The sequence below is a fragment of the Chiloscyllium plagiosum genome, unplaced genomic scaffold, assembly GCF_037043375.1.
Source record: "Chiloscyllium plagiosum isolate Xiang-an unplaced genomic scaffold, Cpla_swu_hap1 HiC_scaffold_8, whole genome shotgun sequence".
NCBI lineage: Eukaryota > Metazoa > Chordata > Chondrichthyes > Orectolobiformes > Hemiscylliidae > Chiloscyllium > Chiloscyllium plagiosum.
In genome coordinates this window covers 91,018,162-91,037,232 of record NW_028270146.1, presented here as the reverse complement: position 1 = coordinate 91,037,232, position 19,071 = coordinate 91,018,162, and the positions used below count along the sequence as shown (strand labels likewise).

At 43.2% G+C, this 19,071-nt stretch overlaps 1 long non-coding RNA gene across 1 annotated transcript in view; it reads left to right on the top strand.

Annotated features, from left to right (window-relative positions):
- Positions 1–11,263: 11,263 nt before the first annotated feature.
- Positions 11,264–19,071, top strand: part of LOC122553814 (uncharacterized) — a 37,026-nt gene continuing 29,218 nt past the window's right edge. The window contains exon 1 of the long non-coding RNA XR_006312854.2: positions 11,264–11,364. This is a non-coding gene — a long non-coding RNA (uncharacterized LOC122553814). The remainder of the gene's footprint in view (positions 11,365–19,071) is intronic.

Below are 19,071 nucleotides of genomic sequence, written 5' to 3'. Positions count from 1 at the left end.
CCACTGACACAAGGTAACTGGAAAATGCAGATCTGAGGCACTGGCAAAGTTGCCAAAGGCAAACTGTGGAGACTTTTGTTTTAACACACGTTAAGTTGTTATGATCTAGAATTCACACCCTGAAAGCTTGGTGGGAACAAGCTAAATTGATAGACTATTGCAGGTACATAAGCTCAGAGGGAAAGAATGTACAGGGCTGTGAGTGAAAGGCAGGACAGCAATGCTGGTTGGGAGACGTTTTAACAGAGCCAGCACAAAGCTGATGGCCTGGATGGCCTCTTCTATGACAAAATGCCTGGCAATCAGGAGCTGTGGAAATATGAGACACCATCTCTCCAAACAAAAGGCTTTTTTAAAACCTTGTAAACTTGCACTCCCGTGACCATTTCATTAGAGCGTGATGTTCGTTAATGAGCTCTCTGAACTGAGGAGAGTCACTGAGGAGACTGATGTCCTGGGCCTGTTTTCCGCGGTAAAGTTCCTTCACAAGTTGTTAGATGCTGACGGGGCAGAAGAAGTTAAAAATCACACAACACCAGGTTATAGTCCAACAGGTTTATTTGGAAGCACTAACTTTCAGAGCGACCTCCTTCATCAGGTGGCTGTGGAGCAGGACCACTTTGTCCAGCCCAGTCCAACACCGGCTCCTCCACCTCAGGGCAAAAGAAGGCCATTCCTTCCACTGTGCCTCAGCATTGTCAGTGAAACAGCAGTCAAATTGTCACCTGCTCTGCCTTTCCCCAGTAACCCTTGTGATTTGTTTATTCCTTTTCAAGTATAGTTTCTACTCTATTTTCAATGTTACTATTGAACCTTCTTCCACCTCCAGTTCATGTAATCCAGACTTGCTGCGAAAAGAATTCTCATGTCTCTGATTCATTTTGGCAATTGTCCTTGATCTGTGTCTTCTGGCTACAGTCCCTCCTACCGACAGCAGCCCAGGGTAGGGTTTTCATCCAACATGAAGGTGGGAATTGATGCTTATTATCCTGGTCTGGGAGGCCAGAGTCTTGGGCAGAATAGTCACCCACCTGTGGACAGTCACAAGTCAATCAACGGCCATTGATCGGAAGCTCCCTCGGTGTTGGGAAAGGCTATCTGCCGGAGGTGTCCTCCCAGCAGTGGACCAGGAGGTCAGTCATCAAGGAAGATTTTGAGCTGTCCCCATTCCTGCCCTGCCTAGCTGAGGCTTTAGGATGCCCCATGCTCCTCCTCATGGGAGACCTGCCAATGGCACCCATGCTTTCTTGCTTCATGAGTTTCAAAAGGGCTTGAGAGGGCGTCCGAGGACAGAAGTGATTGGATACCAGGCCACAGCTCCTTCTGCACTGAAAGACCTCTTATTAGTTGTCCAGCTTTGAGGGGCCTCTCGCCATCCACATTTGGGCAGTGCGTGTGACTTCTCCTGATAAAGTGTAGCATCAGGGCTCTCATTTGCTCTGACAGCAGGATCCTTTCCTAAATGTTAAAAGACTGCGAGGGAAAGTTGCCTCTTGGACATTTTTCCACATTACAACAATCACGACACTTTGACTATACCTCCTTGGCTGTAAAGTGCTTTCAGACTTCCTAAGGTCAGGAAAGGCACAAAATAAATGGAAATCCTTCCCTTCATTGATTATTAACATCAGTAACATGATAACTCATGATATTCATATTTAGTGGTCAGCTCAGTTTCTGGTACTATTGAACTCCATATCCATGAGGCTTAGTAGCTTCTCCCAGGAGATCCAATGCCAAACTTACTCATGGATATCTCTTCAGCCATTCAACTTCTTCCTGTTCGTCTTACAAACCTGTCTTAAGTTGAAGTGGGTGTCCAAGAGTAGTGACTGGCTTCTGCTATCGTTATTGGTTACTGGAATGGGTTTTCATCTGCTTTTGGGTATTATCCACCCACCAGACCAGGCACAGATCTTTAAAGTTATGATAGGGTTGGAGGGGATAGTCACAGAGAAGCTGCTTCATCTGTAGCACAATTGAAGTCTTCAAAATAAGATGGTCATGAATAAGTGGGGTGGCACGGTGGCTCAGTGGTTAGCACTGCTGCCGTACAGCACCAGGAACCCGGGTTTGATTCTAGTCTCGGGCGACAGTTTGTGTGGAGTTTGCACATTCTCCCCGTGTCTGCTTGGGTTTCCTCCGGTTTCCTCCCACAGATGTGTAGTTAATTGGCCATGCTAAATGGCCCAAGGTGTTCAGGACTATGTAGGTTAGGAGCATTAGTCAGGAGGAAATGTAGAGTAACAGGGTAGGGGAATGGGTTAGGTTGGGATACTCTTTGGAGGGTCAGTGTGGACTTGTTGGGATGAAGGGCCTGTTTCCACCCTGTAGGGATTCTATAAAATCCAGGAGGAACTTTCCCGAAATCAATAGATAGCTTGTGGGACATGGAATAATTGAGGTAACTAATGTCGGTGTCTTATTCAAGAGAAGTGAGATAACTATATGAGGGAGAGAGGAATAGAAAGTAATGTTCATAAGATTTTATGGAGTTGATTTAACCCCTTTTTATTGATAAGAAATAGAAGCTACTTGGCCACTTCAGCCTGTTTGTCATTTAATAAGATAATTGTTGATCTGTTTGTGTTTTGAATTCCACATTCCCATCTTCCCCACCCCATCTCCTGATAACTCTCAATCCCCCTGTCTAATACGAATCCATAAACCACTGCCATAAAATCTATTCAATGGCATCACCTCGATCACTTACCGAGGCAGAGAGCTCCAAAGGATCACCACCCTCTGAGAGGATAACATTCTCCTCATCTGTGTCCTAAAGGAGGAAGCTCCTAACCTTAAAACAGTGTCCCCTAATTCTGGACTGGCCCCACAAGAGGAACCATCCTTCTCATGTCCACCTTGTCAAGACCTTTCAGGATGTCATACACTTCAATCAGGTCACCCTTCTCTCTTTTAAGGAAACAAGCCCAGTCTGTCCAACTATCCTTGTAAGAAAACTTACTTCACCCAGGTACCAATCTAATGAACTTCATCTGAACCACCTCCATCACAGTTACATGTTTTATTAAATGAGGAGGCCAAAATTGTACTCATACAGTTGTAGAGTCCTACAGCCCTTCAGCCCAAACAGATCCATGCCAATCAAAATATCCATCCAAGCTAACCCCATTTCCCTGCACTTAGTCCATATCCTTCCAAACATTTCCTATCCATGTATTTGTCCAAATGCTTTTTAAATGTTGTTAATGTATCCGCCTCAACCACTTCCACTCACATCTCATTCCACATACGTACCACCCTCTGTGTAAAAAGGTTTCCCCTCAGATTCCCTTTTATTCTTTCCACTCTAACCTTAATCTCATGCCCTCAAGTCCTTGATTCCCCAACCCTGGGAAAAAGACTGAGTGCATTCACCCTATCCATGCCTCTCATGATCTCATACACTTCGATAAGATCACTCCTCAGTCTCCTATGCTCTAAAGAAAATAGTCCTATCTTGTCCAACCTCTCCTTATAACTCAGACCATTGAGTCCTGACAATATCCTTGTAAATTTCTTCCGTGCTCTTTCCAGTTTTATAATGTCCTTCCTAAAGCAAGGTGACCAAAACTGAACACAATATTTAGAGCACGGCCTCATTAGTGTCCTGTACAACTGCAACATAACTTCCCAACTTCTATACTCAATGCCCTGACTGATTAAGGCCGGTGAGCCAAAGCCCTTCTTCACTGCCCTGTCTACCTGTGACTCCACTTTCAGAGAACTGTGAACCTGAACTCTAAGGTCCCTCTGTTCCACTACCCTCCTTAAGGCCCTATCATTCACCATGAAACTCCTACCTTGCTTTGACTTTGCGAAATGCAAGACCTTACACTTTTCAATCTTAAACTCCATTTGCCATTTCTTGGCTCACTTCCCCAACTGATCAAGGTCCTGCTGCAATTTCTGATAACCTTCCTCACTGTCCACAATGTCGCTTATTCTAGTGTCATCTGCAAACTTACTAGTCATGCCTTGTACATTCTCATCAAAACCTTTGATATAGATAACAAACAGCAATGAGCCCAGCATGGGCCCTTGAGGCACTCCACTAGTCACAGGCCTCCAGTCTGACAAGCATCCTTCCACTATTACCCTCTGCTTCCTACCACCAAGCCAATTGTGTATCCAACTTGCCAGCTCCCCCTGGATTCCATGCAATCTAACCTTCCAGAGCAGCCTGCCGTGTGGAACCTTATTAAAGGCCTTACTGAAATCCATAGAGACTATGTTTACCACCCTGCCCTCATCAACCTTCTTGGTCACTTCATTAAAGAACTCTAACAAATTTGTGAGGCATCATTTGCCACACACAAATCCATACTGACTACTCCTAATCAAACCTTGTCTTTCCAAATGCATGTGTATCTTATCCCTGAGAATCTTCTCAAGTAACTTGCCTACCACAGATATTAAGCTTACCTTTTATAGTTTCCAGGTTTTTCTTTGCAACTCTTCTGGAATAAGGACACAACATTCGCTACCCTCCTGTCTTCCAGGACCTCTCCCGTGGCTAATGATAGTGCAACATACTCAGCATTCAATGTCCTGTATAACTGAAGCATACCATTCTTAATTGCATGTTCAATTCCTCTGGTAATAAAAGATGGCAACCCATTAGCCTTCTTGATTAGATACTAACCTGCACACTAACATTTTGTTAGAAAGACACCAGATTACCTAAATCTCTCTGCACCTTCAAGTCCTCTACAGTCTTCATTTAATACTTCCTGTTAAAGTGAACAACTTCATACTCCATACTCACTCAGACTATCCTTACGGTATGTATTTTCACAACAGACTTTTCTACTTATCTTGGTGTCATCTGTGAATTCAGCTATGAAGCCTTCACTCTCCTCATCCAAGTCATTGATGTCAATTGTAATAAACTGAGGCCCCTGCAGCACTCTACTTGTTACATCCTGTCAACCAGACAAAGACCCAGTTATGTACATTCTCTGTTTACTGCCAAACCAACCTGTTTTCTATCCATGTCAATACATAAGTCACTGCACCATGAGCCTTTATTTTCCACAAAAATCTTTAATGTGGTTCCTTATCAAATTCCTGCTGGAAATCCAAGTATAACACGTCCATAGGCTTCCCTTTATCCACATCACATATTTACTTCTTGAAATAACTATAATAAACTGGTTAAACAGGTTTTCCCTTTGATGAAACAAAGAACAGAAGAAAGAACAGTACAGCACAGGAACTGGCCCTTCAGCCCACCAAGACTGCACCCACACATGATGTCTTTCTAAACTAAAGCCCTTTTGCCCTACACGTGGTCTGTGTTCCTCTATTCTGTGCCTATTCAGATATATGTCAATATGTTTCTTAAATACCGCTGTTGTTTCCACCTCCACTTCCTCCTTTGGCACTGCATTCCAAGCCCTTACTACACTGTGTAAAAAATGTGCCTCTCACATTTCCTTTGAACTTAGCCCCCTTTACCTTCAACCTGTGCCCTCTAGTAATTGACATTTTTACCCTGGGAAAAGGACTCAACCTGTACACTCTATCCATGCTTATCGTAATTTTGGAAACTTCTATCAGCTTGTCTCTCATCCTTCAACGTTCAAGTGAAAAGAAACCAAAACAATCCCTCTTCATATCTGATGCTGTCCAAACCAGGCAATGTTCTGGTAAGCCATTTCTGTACCATCTCAAAAGCCTCCACCTCCTTCTTGTAGTGTGGTGACCAGAACTGTACGCAATATTCCAAATGTGGCCTAACCTAAAGTTCTATACAACTCTGACCTGACTTGCCAAGAGTCTGAACCCTGCTTGGCACCTATTGTCTACTGTCTATTGTCTATTAAGGAGACATGCCAAAAGGGGGATTGAACCCTTGACCTTGGCAGTAGTATAGCCATACTTAAACCATCTGAGTTATCTGGAGCCCACTAACCATGCTGACTGTTTCTGATTACCTTGTTTTTTTTGCTAAGTGCACAACTATAACCACTGATTCTGTCATCTTCTACATGACAGACATCAAGTTAATGGATTCGTAGTTTCCTGTTTTCTGCCTCTCTCCTTTCTTGAATAGAGGGTTATACTTACTGCTTGCCAATCTGTCGGAAATTTGCCTGAATGTAGGCAGTTTTGGAAAAAAAACACCAATGCATCTACTACCTCATTGGCCACCTCTTATAAGACACTAGGATGAAGTCCATCTGGATCCAAAGACTTGGCAGCTGTTTGTTTAGTACCACTTCTCTTGTGATTTTAACTTTGCTAAGTTCCTCTCTGTTTTTACTTCCTGATTTGTAGCTATTTATGATTCTATGACTCTATTACTATAATGTTTCCAGTATCCTCTATAGTGAAGATGGATGAAAAAATTTGTTCATTTCAACCATTGCTTGTACATTATCAATATTGACTCCCCATTCTCACTCTCTGGAGGACCAACACTCACTTTACTCACTCTGACTTTGTAAACACTGTAGAAAATCCAGCTATCCATTCTTTTTGACATTCTAACCAGCTTCCTCTCATGCTCAATCTCTTCCTCCTGATTAGCCCTTTCGTCACTCTCTGCTGTTTCTTACATTCTGACCAATCACCTCATCTGTCAATCATCTTTCTGCAGTTATTTTGTTTTCTTGATGTTTTCCTTAACTTCATTAGTCAACAACAGATAGTGGTCCTCCTTTGAGAAGTTTTCTTTATTATAGGAATTTATTTATGTTAAGAATTCTGAAATAGCCCCTTATATATCTGCCACGGTGTCTATTGGTCTATTCCCTCGCCCAGGATGCCAGTTCACTTCAGCTGGCTCAGCCTTTGTGCCCACATAGTTGCCCTTATTTAGGTTTGAAATACTAGTCTTAGACCCACTCTTCTCCCTTTCAAATTGGATGCAAAATTCAATCATGTTGTGGTCATTGTTATCTTGGGATGCCTCAGCTTTGAGGTCATTAATTAGTCCTGTCACGTTAAACAATAGAAAGTCTCGTATAACCTGGTTTCTGGTTGGTTCCAGAACATGCAGCATCTTTGAATATTTTACCCTCGAAAACAAGCTAAGTAAGTGCGCATTGTTCTGGTATTCGATATGGTCCTAGTTCTGACTATTGCTAATTGACGCACACTTCCATTTCCTCAAGTTATAGGGTGCCTGATTTACAAATGTCCAACCTATGATCATTCGCACTTATGAGTGCTGTCCCTTATAGGGGTGTAATTTGAAAGATTCCACTGACATATGAACGTTTCCTCACATTTACAAACAACTATTTTCCAGTGTCTTGCATTGTGATCCAACATGTGCACAAAGCGACTTGTAAATGAAGTAAAAAATGGAACTTTTTCACAACTCTGGGTTGTCCTGTAATGCTTATTGTTAATACTACTCCATCCCTGGCGTTATAGCTCCAAGAACAGTTAAGGTGGCACGTGGCAGTCTCTTGGCCCACAGGGATGATCTTTTGGTCGCCCATATCGGTCTTTCAGTCCAGCTTGGTCTCAGCTTGAGCCTTTGGCCTTGAGATGATTTCAGAGCAGTTTCCTGGCCTTGAGAGCCTTGAGGTGAAGCCCAGTGTGGTCTGGAGTTAAGTCTCAGTGAGGACTGGAGACTAGGTGTCAGCATGGACCCGGTAGGAAGGACAGTTGTTGTGAACTTTTTATTCCCCTACTTTCAAATTTTTCCCTATGATCTGTAATGCTGGTCTTTTTATTTCTTTATTTTTCTAATTTTGTTTTCCCTACGAATTTGTACCTAAGATTCTGTACCTAGGTACCTTGTACCTAAGATGGCACCGTTAGTGGCAATTTGCAAACTCTTCACTATACTCGTTCCAATACATGTGATAATAAAGCTAATTCAATTCAATTCAAATGTTTGTGTTATATATGTGGTTTCAGTCTGGGTCTTGTAAGCTCAGTAAAGCTCAGCACATCATTAGTTGTAAAGCACATTGGGATAGTTTGAGATGAATGGCAATATAAAGAAGTAAATTTTCATTTCATTCATTGAAATCTTATGTTTAGGAAAAGAAACGGTAGAGAGCCAACTATCATCAACTCTTGAATGGCACTGCTAGTCTATTTATTTAAGACCAACTTCTTTTGCAGCCACCCTGACATTGGTTTTACAATCAATCATCCCAACAAGAATACAGAAATACAAAAAGAGATAGAAAGGACTGATTAAGGACTGATCAGTAGGTTAGGGTCATTGTTTTAATAGGGCTTAAAGTTTATAACAGCCATTAAAGTTTCTTCATTTTGTGGATGAGATATTGAGTTGGTTTATGCATTGGACTTACAGCTTGTTACGTTCCAATTTCTTACAATAAATAACTGCTGACGCTGAAGATCCAAAACAAAAACAGAAGTTGCTGGAGAAACTCAGTGTGTCCAGCAGCATCTGTGGTAAGAAAGCAGAGATGACGATCTGATTCCGGTGACTCTTCATCAGTACAATTGGCAGTGAGCAAAGAGGTGCTATTTATGCTGAATGTTATGTTCCATCTTCATTCAGTTAGTCACTTTCGCGTTGTGTCACTGGTAGCTGCTGTGAGATGTGTCTGCAGTGGACGTACTGTGAAGTTTGAAGGCCAGCTGCAATCATATGCAAAGTATCTGAGTGACCATGGATCAGGGACCTAGAATGAAGGCTTGTAATCCTTTTTGCTGAACACTGAATGATAACAACACATATTTGACTTGTAGGAAATCAGGAGCTCTTTGTTTATTTAATGATGGCTTCAGTGACCTTTACTGGATCACTGTCCTCATTTGGAAGGCAGTTTTATCCATAATAGGCATGAAATGTCAACTTCTTATCCTCACCAATTGCACCAGGAATTCTAAAACACATGCACCGAGCACTCCAGGAGCTGGAATCCATCCCAGTCCTGGAAACAGATATCCCAGGTCCAAGCTTAATCACCCAAGCCCTTCAATAGGATAATGGATTTCCTCTCTCTTTAAAGCATGCCAATTTAAGGTGGACTTATAGCTTTCTCTCTTTCCTACTACCGAATTGCATTAAGATACATGCGGGTCAGCGAGTATGGAAAAGAGGAGTTCAACTGCAACACAAGGGCAGGGCAAACATTTCCAAATGATAATCAATAATCATTTGGCGGCACGGTGGCTCAGTGGTTAGCACTGCTGCCTCACAGCACCAGGCATCTGGGTTCGATTCCAGCCTCAGGCGACTGTCTGTGTGGAGTTTGCGCATTCTCCCCGTGTCTGCGTGGGTTTCCTCCCACAGTCCATAGGTGTGCAGGTCAGGTGAATTGCCCATAGTGTTCAGGGAGGTGTAGGCTCAGTGCATTAGTCAGGGGAAATGTAGAGTGACAGGATAGGGGAATGGGTCTGGGTGGGTTACTCTTTGGAGGGTCGGTGTGGACTTGTTGGGCCAAATGGCCTGTTTCTACTCTATGATTTCCACGAATACCCGGGTCAGATAAAAGCAAATTTTGAGTCAAGGATTGACAGAATGTATTGAATGGCGATGCCTTGGGAACAGACAGAAAGAGACCCAGGATTGACAAGTCCAGTTGGATGTACCCCTTTCATCATTGTGTGCAGTTTTGGTCGCCATACTATAGGAAGGATGTGGAGGCACTGGAACGGGTGCAGAGGAGGTCTACCAGGATGTTGCCTGGTATGGTAGGAAGATCGTATGAGGAAAGGCTGAGGCACTTGGGGTTGTTTTCATTGGAGAAAAGAAGGTTTAGGGGTGACTTGATAGAGGTGTACAAGATGATTAGGGGTTTAGATAGGGTCGACAGTGAGAATCTCTTTCCACATATGGAGTCAGCTATAAAAGGGGGCATAGCTTTAAATTAAGGGGGGGGTAGGTATAGGACAGATGTTAGGGGTAGGTTCTTTACTCAGCGAGTCATGAGTTCATGGAATGCCCTGCCAGTAGCAGTGGTGGACTCTCCCTCATTATGGGCATTTAAGCGGGCATTGGATAGGCATATGGAGGATAGTGGGCTAGTGTAGGTTAGGTGGGCTTGGATCGGCGCAACATCGAGGGCCGAAGGGCCTGTACTGCGCTGTATTCTTCTATGTTCTATGTTCTATCACATGATCTCCAGTATCGGAGTGCCCCACTGCCAAGATATCTATCCTTGTAATGCATCACCCTAACAGTCCAGGGTGAACAGACCCTCTGTCATTCAGGCAGTCAGTCAAAGCTATCTTCCAAACATAAAGCTGTTTAACAACAGATAAATGGAATTTCTCAAAGTAAATGGAAAACACAAGAGTTTTATTTGAAATCTCCTCGATGATGTTTCTCAGCTGTGTGCTAGAGATTAATCTTGAATTCCTTGACACTCCGAACTAAACAAGAATGGTTGGCGAACCTATGAGGGAGTGAGAGCAAACACAGCAGTTATCAAGCCAGGTATCAAGCCATGTTACTGTGGGTCATCAATCAACGAAGAGGCTGTGTCAAATCAGCAGAGTATTAGACTGAGACCATTATGCCGAGCCGTTTGGTGTGCTGGATAAGCTACATCTGTAGTTAGCTGTACTTGACAGGGGACAATGGAAGCATCTGGTTCCCGGTAATGATGTAAAACAAAAGGAAAAATTATGAATGTTGGAAATCTGGAGTGGACCCACGTGGCAGATCTGACAATATCGACGGAGAATGAGATGCTGCTTATGCTTCAGGTTGTCCAACTTCCATCTGAAGTGGAAACCCTGAGAGATGAGAAAGGTTTTCAAGCAAGGGCAGAGGTAGGGAAAGAGGGTAAGAAAAGAAAGAACAAAAGAGGAGGTGTGTGTTAGGATGGAAGGAAGACGAGATGAAATGGTGGCACTGAATTAATGGAGTTAAAAATGGGACAAGTATGGAAATAAATGACAGATTGAGGCAAATGATAACAGCAAAGTCACCATGCCACGCTCTGTCAACACTCCCTCTCATTTTGTCTGATGCTGTGCAGACCAGTGAGGTGAATGTGGAAAATGTGAAAATGCTGGTGACAATCTGGTCCTTCATCTAAGTGAGGAAATTACTGAATCCAGGGGGAAAGAAGGTGAGAGGGGATAAATATGGGAGTAAGATAGGAGTTTACTCCCTGCAGTCCGATACATTGCTGCCAATATCTAGAAGCCAGATGATTTACCAGCAATAAGCAAATATTTGGACCCCTCCCAAGGTCCAGTCTGTCTAAAGTTCAATCTAAATGTTAAAAAAAAACATCACAGACCACAGCTTACTAGTATTCCTGGAAAAGTACAAAACTAAGGACCAAAGTGGAGTTTGATGTCGTAGCTGTTTACATTAAAATTGTGCCTGATGCAGACTGGAACTTGGTGGTTACTGACGTCATGTTGAGAGTTTCAGGAACCAGGACAACACTGATGTCTTAAAGCCAGGTGAATGTGTTGGATTTTACAACATTTTAAAATAACACTTTAATGAAATCTGTTTTGTAAACACAACATATCATTGTTGTTACCCATGTACAGGTGTTAAAGTATTTATTATGTTAAGAACTTGATATATTTCAAATGTGTTGCAAAGAAAACATTGTGATGAGTAAAGCTTTCATTTTCCCAAAGATGAGGCAATGTGAAAACCATTGACCAAGAAGCAGTAAAGAAGAGTTGTAATTTCTTTAAAGGATCTGTGGAATCTTGTTGATAATTTATTCACAAAAGCAGAGTACTGCAAATATGCCAAAAATCTGAAATAAAGTCAGAGAGCATTTGTGGAGTTTGAAAAACACATTTCACATCTCAGATCGATGACCTTTCATCAGAAATGGTTCCGATGCTGTCAGACCTGCTGAGTTTTTCTCAGCTTCTTTGGTAACTTCTTGATTCGGGATTCATGCAGTAAACGCATTTATTTTGATTTATGGTTTCCCCCATGGGGCTTGTAACAAGTGGGAATGTTAAAGTGGTGACTTCCAGGCAGTTCACAGAATTGGTGCAATTGGACAAGTGATCACTCAATCCGTCTTTGGTCTTCGAAAAGAAAAGCAAAGAGCCCCTTGCACTAGGCATCAATGGTTAACAAGTGATAGTTCAGGGAAATGTAAGCTGCACACCAAGGAAATGTTTGGGAGCCGAGCCAAGAATGGGTTCTGAAGCAAGAATTGGAACGAGATGTTTATTTACAACTTTGGTTTTGTTAAATTCTCACATAATATGTTGGGAAAGGTCACAATTTAATAGCAGCTATTAAAACACAGCGCCACATTTGTTGAAAATGAACTCTCAACACATTTATCCCCAACGTGATCAGGCACATGGCTTGTGCTGAGGCCTCTTCCAAAGACTCCTCTCTATTGCTGCTTCACATGAGCGTCCTGAGGGGCTTATAATTGCTTGCCCTTCACTTTTTCCATTCACCCGTGTTGGAAAATGCCACAGTTCCATTTCATTTGGCACTGATCATAAATGCTTTCACTTGAAGTTCAATATGTGGCTGATGTTTCCAACGATCCACAGTGAATTTGACCTGAGTCACTGAATTATCCAGCTTTTACCAATAAAATTACCATAGGCCCAGACTGGCTTTTGGTTTTGCATTTTTCTCAGGTACAACTGACATTATTGCAAAAACTATGAGGGGACTTGTGGCTATAGGCCTACATGTTCTGCCTTATCCCCACCCAGGCCTGTATGACAGCCTCAGGACGGGTGGACATTAATGCAGTCTCCAGCATTAACCCCTTCAGAATCAGTAGCAATAGTGTCTTAGAACTCGTTCTCTATTTTGTTTCAATTCCAGCTACTTCTATCCCTCGGGAGAATTGAGTTACTTTCCTGAATAAACATCAACAGGATAAAAAAACGTTTTAATACAGGCCATACATGGATTAATCCCAAATGAACATAAACATTGGCTTTGATTGACCAGTTTTTCACGCTTTGCTATATATTTACAATTTGAGTCTTTCTAAAAAACTCTGTGGCCACATCTGGTCCTTTCAACAGAATGTGGTTCTTCAGAAAAAAAAAGATACATTGCTGACAATGATTGAAACTGCATTAAAATGGGTAAGACCACCTAAATTTTCATTTTAAAGCAGCAGATATCACATCTGTTTTTCGTAATACAAGGACCATTTAACTGGCAATGGTATGTGCCACATAATATTTGTATTCTCTGTGGAATGGGTTGGTTCCTTTTGTGCTGAGGCCATTCAAGCGTCATGGAGAAAAAGCTTGCCGGTCACTGAGCTGAAGAACCTGCATTTATATAGTGCCGTTCACATCCTTGGGGATGTCCCACAATGCTTGATATCTGAAGGAATATTTAATTGCTACTGTTTTAATGTGGAAAATGCTGATCTCAGTGCGCAGGAGGTGATAGGAATTGCCTAATAATCTGTTTAGGTGATACTAACTGAGAGATAGATATTGGCTGGATCACCATTCCTGTGCTCTTTGGCATCTTTTACATCCACCTCAGAGAGCAGATGGTGCCTCAGTTTAGTATCACCTCCGACAATGCGGTTCTCCCTCAGTACCAGACTGCCTGGCATTGGCCCTCATACTCAAGTGCAACATGAATTCCGTGCTGCCCTTTGACCTGTTGATGTTTTGGGCATAACACTTCTTCAGGACTGGGGGGGTTGGCTGTAGATGGAGCTGCAGATAAAGGGTATGGTGGGGGCAGGCTGGTGAAGTGGGGACAGGTGAAGGCAGGTGGGAGGCTGGCTGGTCAATGGGAGGAGTGAATCTGGTAGGTGGTGGGAGGAGTGGAAGGGAGGGGGATGGGCTGGGAAGGGAGGTTATTTGAAATTGGAGAACTCAATATTGAGTCCTCCAGGCTGTAGACTGCCCAGGCATAAGATGAGGTATTGTTCCTCCAATTTGTGGTTCGGTTTGATGTGGCAATGGAGGAGGCCAAGAATGGTCATGTCGGAAAGGAAATGCGAAGAGGAATTAAAATAGGCGGTGACTGGGGGATCCGGTCAGCCCCTGTGGGCCCAGCTGCGATGCTCGGCGAACCGCTCCCTAAGTTTATGTTTGGTCTCCCCAATGTAGAGAAGACCACATTGGGAGCACCTGATGCAGTGAACCAGGATGGAAGAGAGGCAGGTGAACCTCTGTCTCACCTGGAAGGACTGTTTGGGGCCCTGGATGAGGGTGAAGGGAGTGGTGTACCAGCAGGTTTTGCATCTTTTCCGGTGGCAGGGGAAGGTACCTGGGGGTTCACAGAGGTTGGTAGGGAGAGTGGAGCAAACCAAGGACTGTCGAAGGGAATGGTCCTTGTGGAAGGCAGAGAGGAGTGGGGAGGGGAAGATATTCTTGGTGGTGGGGTCTAGTTGGAGTTGGCGGAAGTGTTTAAGGTGATGCTTTGGATGCGGACACTGGTGGGTGGTAGGTGAGGACAAGAGGGAACAAGGGGGGAGCTCTGTTTTCATTGCAGGATGTCAAGACATCCATACCCCACAAAGATGGCCTCCAAGACTTCGCTTCTTCCTCTCCAATAGGCCAATCGAGTCCCCCTCCACCAATACCCTCCTCCGCTTTGCCGAACTGGACCTCACCCATTTAACCTCTCCCATTCCCTCCAAATCCGGGGGGCGATCATTGGCACCTGGCTGGGCCCCAACTATGCCTGCCTCTTTGCCCCTCTCCAGTCCCTACACAGGCACTGTGCTCCACCTCTTCTGCTGTTACATTGTTGACTGCATTGATACAGCGTCCTGCACCCAGGGCTGAAATGGAGCAGTTCATTGACTTCGACTTCCACCCTACCCTCAAATTCACTTGGTCCATCTGGGACACCTCCCTCTCCTTTCTTCACCTTTCCATTTTCATCTCCAGACGGATGTTTACAACAAACCCACAGATCACCATAACTACCTAGTCTACACCTCTTCCTTCCACCCAGTATCCTGCAAGAACTCCATCCCGTTCTCCCAATTCCTCTGCCTCCACCACATCTGTTCGGACAAGGAGACATTCCACTCCCAAGCATCCCAGATGTCCACCCACTAGTCTCCGCATCCAACGAATCATCCTTAAGCACTTTCGTCAACTCCAACTAGACCCCACCACCAAGAACATCTTCCCCTTCCCACCCCTTTCTATCTTCCACAAGGACCTTTCCCTTCAACAGTACTTGGTTTGCTCCACTCTCTCCATCAACCCCTATGAAACCCCAGGTACCTTCCCCTGCAACCAGAAAAGATGCAAAACCTGGTGGTACACCACCTCTCTCACCTCCATCCAGGGTCCCAAACAGTCCTTTCAGGTGAGACAGAGGTTCACTTGCCTCTCTTCCAACCTAGTTTACTGCATCAGGAGCTCCCGATGTGGTCTTCTCTACATCAGGGAGACCAAACGTAAACTTAGGGAAAGGTTTGCCGAGCATCTCAGCCGACCCACAGGGGCCGACTGGACCTCCCAGTCCCCGCCTATTTTAATTCCCCTTCTCACTCCCTTTCCAACATGAGCATCCTTGGCGTCCTCCATTGCCACAATGAACTAAATCACAAATTGGAGGAACAACCCCTCATCTTCAGCTTGGGCAGCCTACGGCCCAGAGGGCTCAACACTGAGTTCTCCAATTTCAAATAACTTCCCTTCCCATCCTCCGACTCCCTTCCCAGCCTCTCCCCCTCCCTTCCACTCCTCCCTGCCACCAACCGGATTCATTTCTCCCATTGACCAAGCACGGCATATCCTCTATCTGTATCACATATCCAAACTTCACTACCCTCGCCTCCCCCTTTATCTGCAGCACCCCCCAACACTCACCCCCAGTCCTGAAGAAGGGTTACATTCGAAACATCGACTTGTCCACCTCCTGACGCTGCCTGGCTGGCTGTGTTCTTCCAGCTTCCTGCTTGTCTGCTTTGGATTCCAGCATCCGCAGTTTTTTTTGTCTCTAGCCCTTTGACCTGGAAGCAGTATACTAATTTATCTAACAGGTCTTTACAATCTGTAATTGTTTTAAGATTGTTTAGAAAGGGACTTTGATCAGTTTGCATCAACTATAAAATGGTCGTTTTGAAGTTTCATGGGTAAGAAATACTTGTCCATGTTGTTTAATCTTTCACCTTAATACCACTACCTGCACATTTACAGTCGATACTAGTCCTGGAGTATCAATGGACTGTGAGTATCAATGCATACATTCCTTGAGGCTGTTACCTTTTCATCATTTGGTAAGGCTTGTAAAGTTTCCATCTGCTCTTGACTTCAGTGCTAACTTTTCTTTAAAAGCTCTCTCATTATAAATTGAGTATGACTGGCTAGGTTGAGGATAAACTTTCCCACTTGCTTCACCATGTCTAAGAATCATTTATACACTTCAGTGCTAGAAATTCATTGATGGCTCTTGTCTTCCTTGGATCAGTTGTGATGCCTCATGAGGAACAATTCATTTATTTACCTTACTGGTTCCTAAATACAGGTCTCCCGTCTACTGTCTGTAGTATTTGAATCTGCCACTAAACCTCTTCCCTTTGCTTGGTCTAAAGGCCTATTTAAGTTTACAATGGTGGAAGAACAGCCATTTGTGAGTCTTAACATGAAAAGACTCTTGCCCTGAACAAGATGTAGTTTGTTGAATGATGGAAATTATGTAAAAGTTACTTTACATTGTTCTGTCTTGCAACAACCTGAACCCATATGACACATTGAAATTGAAGGTGAGCGTGAGGACTGCAGATGCTGGAGATCAGAGACAAGATTAGAGTGGTGCTGAAAAAGCACAGGAGGTCAGGCAGCATTCAAGGAAAATTGACGTTTCGGGCAGGAGCCCTTCATCAGGAATGAGGCTGGGAGCCTCCAGGGTGGAGAGATAAATGGGAGGGGTTCTGACCCTCTGTGCTTTTCCAGCACCACTCTAATCTTGACATTGAAATTGAATGCAGCTTAATACAGTCTCCAACATTACCCCTTTCAGCCTCATCACCATATACAACTGTGTCTGACTTATATGCTTCTTCTAGTCTGATGTCTTATCTTCTACTGATGTTAGACTCACCATATCAGTTACATGATTATGATGTTCATAAATCATTATAGTACATCAATCCCCAGCTTTATTGCTACCTGATTTATACTATTTCAGTAATAGACCCTTATTATCTACATAGTTTATGGAAACATTAACACAATTATCAACATAATTCTCATTATTATTACCATCTCAAGCATTTGGCTGTGCATGACACATATCTGGCTCAACACGATGTAATTCCAAATGTCTTTCAGAATGTTTGCTGACGTTTGTGTTCTTGTCCTGCACTTTGTGATACCTAGTGTCATACAGATGTACAACATGAAAATGCACCCTTCGGTCCAACTCATCCAAGCCAACCAAACATCCTAAATTAATCTAATCCATTTGCCAGCACTTGACTACATCTCCCTAAACTCTTCTGAATCATATACCCATCCAGATGCCTTTTAAATGTTGAAATTGTACCAGCCTCAATCACTTCCTCTGGCAGCTCATCTCATACACGCACCACCCTCTGCATTAAAATGTTGCTTCTTAGGTCCCTTTGATATCTTTTCCCTCTCACCTTAAATTTAAGTCCTCTAGATTTGGATTTCCCCACTTTGGAATGTTCACCCTATCCATGCCCCTCATGATTTTATAAACCTCTATAAGGTCACCCCTCAGCCTCCACAGTCCAGGGAAGATAGGCCCATCCTATTCAGCCTCTTCCTGATGCTCAAAACCTCCAAACCTGGCAACATCGTTCTAAATCTTTTCTGAACCCTTTCACGTTTCACAACACCTTTTCTATAGCTGGAAGACCAGAATTGAATGCAATATTCTGAAAGTGGCCTAACCAATGTGCTGAACAGCTGCATATGACCTCCCAACTTCCTATACTCAATGCACTGATTGATAAAGGCAAATGTACCAAATGCCTTCTTCACTACCCTGTCTACGTGTCATGATTTGGAGGTGCCGGTGTTGGACTGGGGTGTACAAAGTTAAAAATCACACAACACCAGGTTATAGTCCACCAGGTTTAATTGGAAGCACTAGCTTTCGGAGCGACGCTCCTTCATCAGGGGATAGTGGACATATCACCTGATGAAGGAGCGACGCTCCGAAAGCTAGTGTGCTTCCAATTAAACCTGGTGGACTATAACCTGGTGGTTTGTAATTTTTAACTGTCTACATGTGACTCCATTTTCAAGGAACTGTGAACCTGTACCTTGAGATATCTCTCTTAGAATTTCTGTATGATTTCTTTTCACATTGACTTTAATATAAACATTCTATGCTTGTACATCAATAAAATTCCACTATTGTCAAACATTGTTTTTCTGTATTACCTTTCAGCACTTGCTGGAATATATTTTGAACTCCCTTGAAGAGAGTTCTGACCCTTTTCACACTCCTTGTCAAAGTTTGGAGCTGCATCAATTTGTTTGAGTTTGCCCTCATTTGCCAGTGAAGTGCTGGTTATTGTTCTAGAAGATTCAACATTTTTGACAAGAGTATGTTCTCTCTTTTCAACTGGTTCTGATCTTTCTTCATTTTACCATGAACTAGTATATTATCAGTATTCAAAATGGCTCCCAGTTTCTCTCGCAGTATTTGAGACATTGTTCTTTGTGAACTTTCTAATGCAGAAGAGATCCCGAATGCTGGAACAGTTGAAACAATGCCACCTGAATGGGGTAGTAAATGCAATCAGTAATCTTGACACGTGTTTTAAGGTATTTGCCAGAATCCATTGTTGGCATCCACTTTGGATGAGCACTATTGTGTCAGTCCTTTCATTTGTGACATAAACCTCCTTTCATTCATGCTATCCAACTGAAATTTTACTTCTCCCCTCAAAGGATGAGGAATTGATCTGAGGGTGTACACACAGATGGTTCTTGCATCTTCTTGCAAAGTAATGTTATATCCTCTGCTTCAATCACTCTAAGTCTTTAAACGGATTTGGAAATTCTTTCTGGTCTTCAATCTGGGATATTTTACTTACACTTTCTAAGAAACCTGGCTGAATATTTGTGTTGTGTTCAACAATGAAATATAATGATTCTTCAGAACATGGAATTGTCTTATCACTCTAATCTAATCCTTTCTGTCCACAATTCATGATAATTTGCCCACGCACTTGAAGATCGATGCCTCCT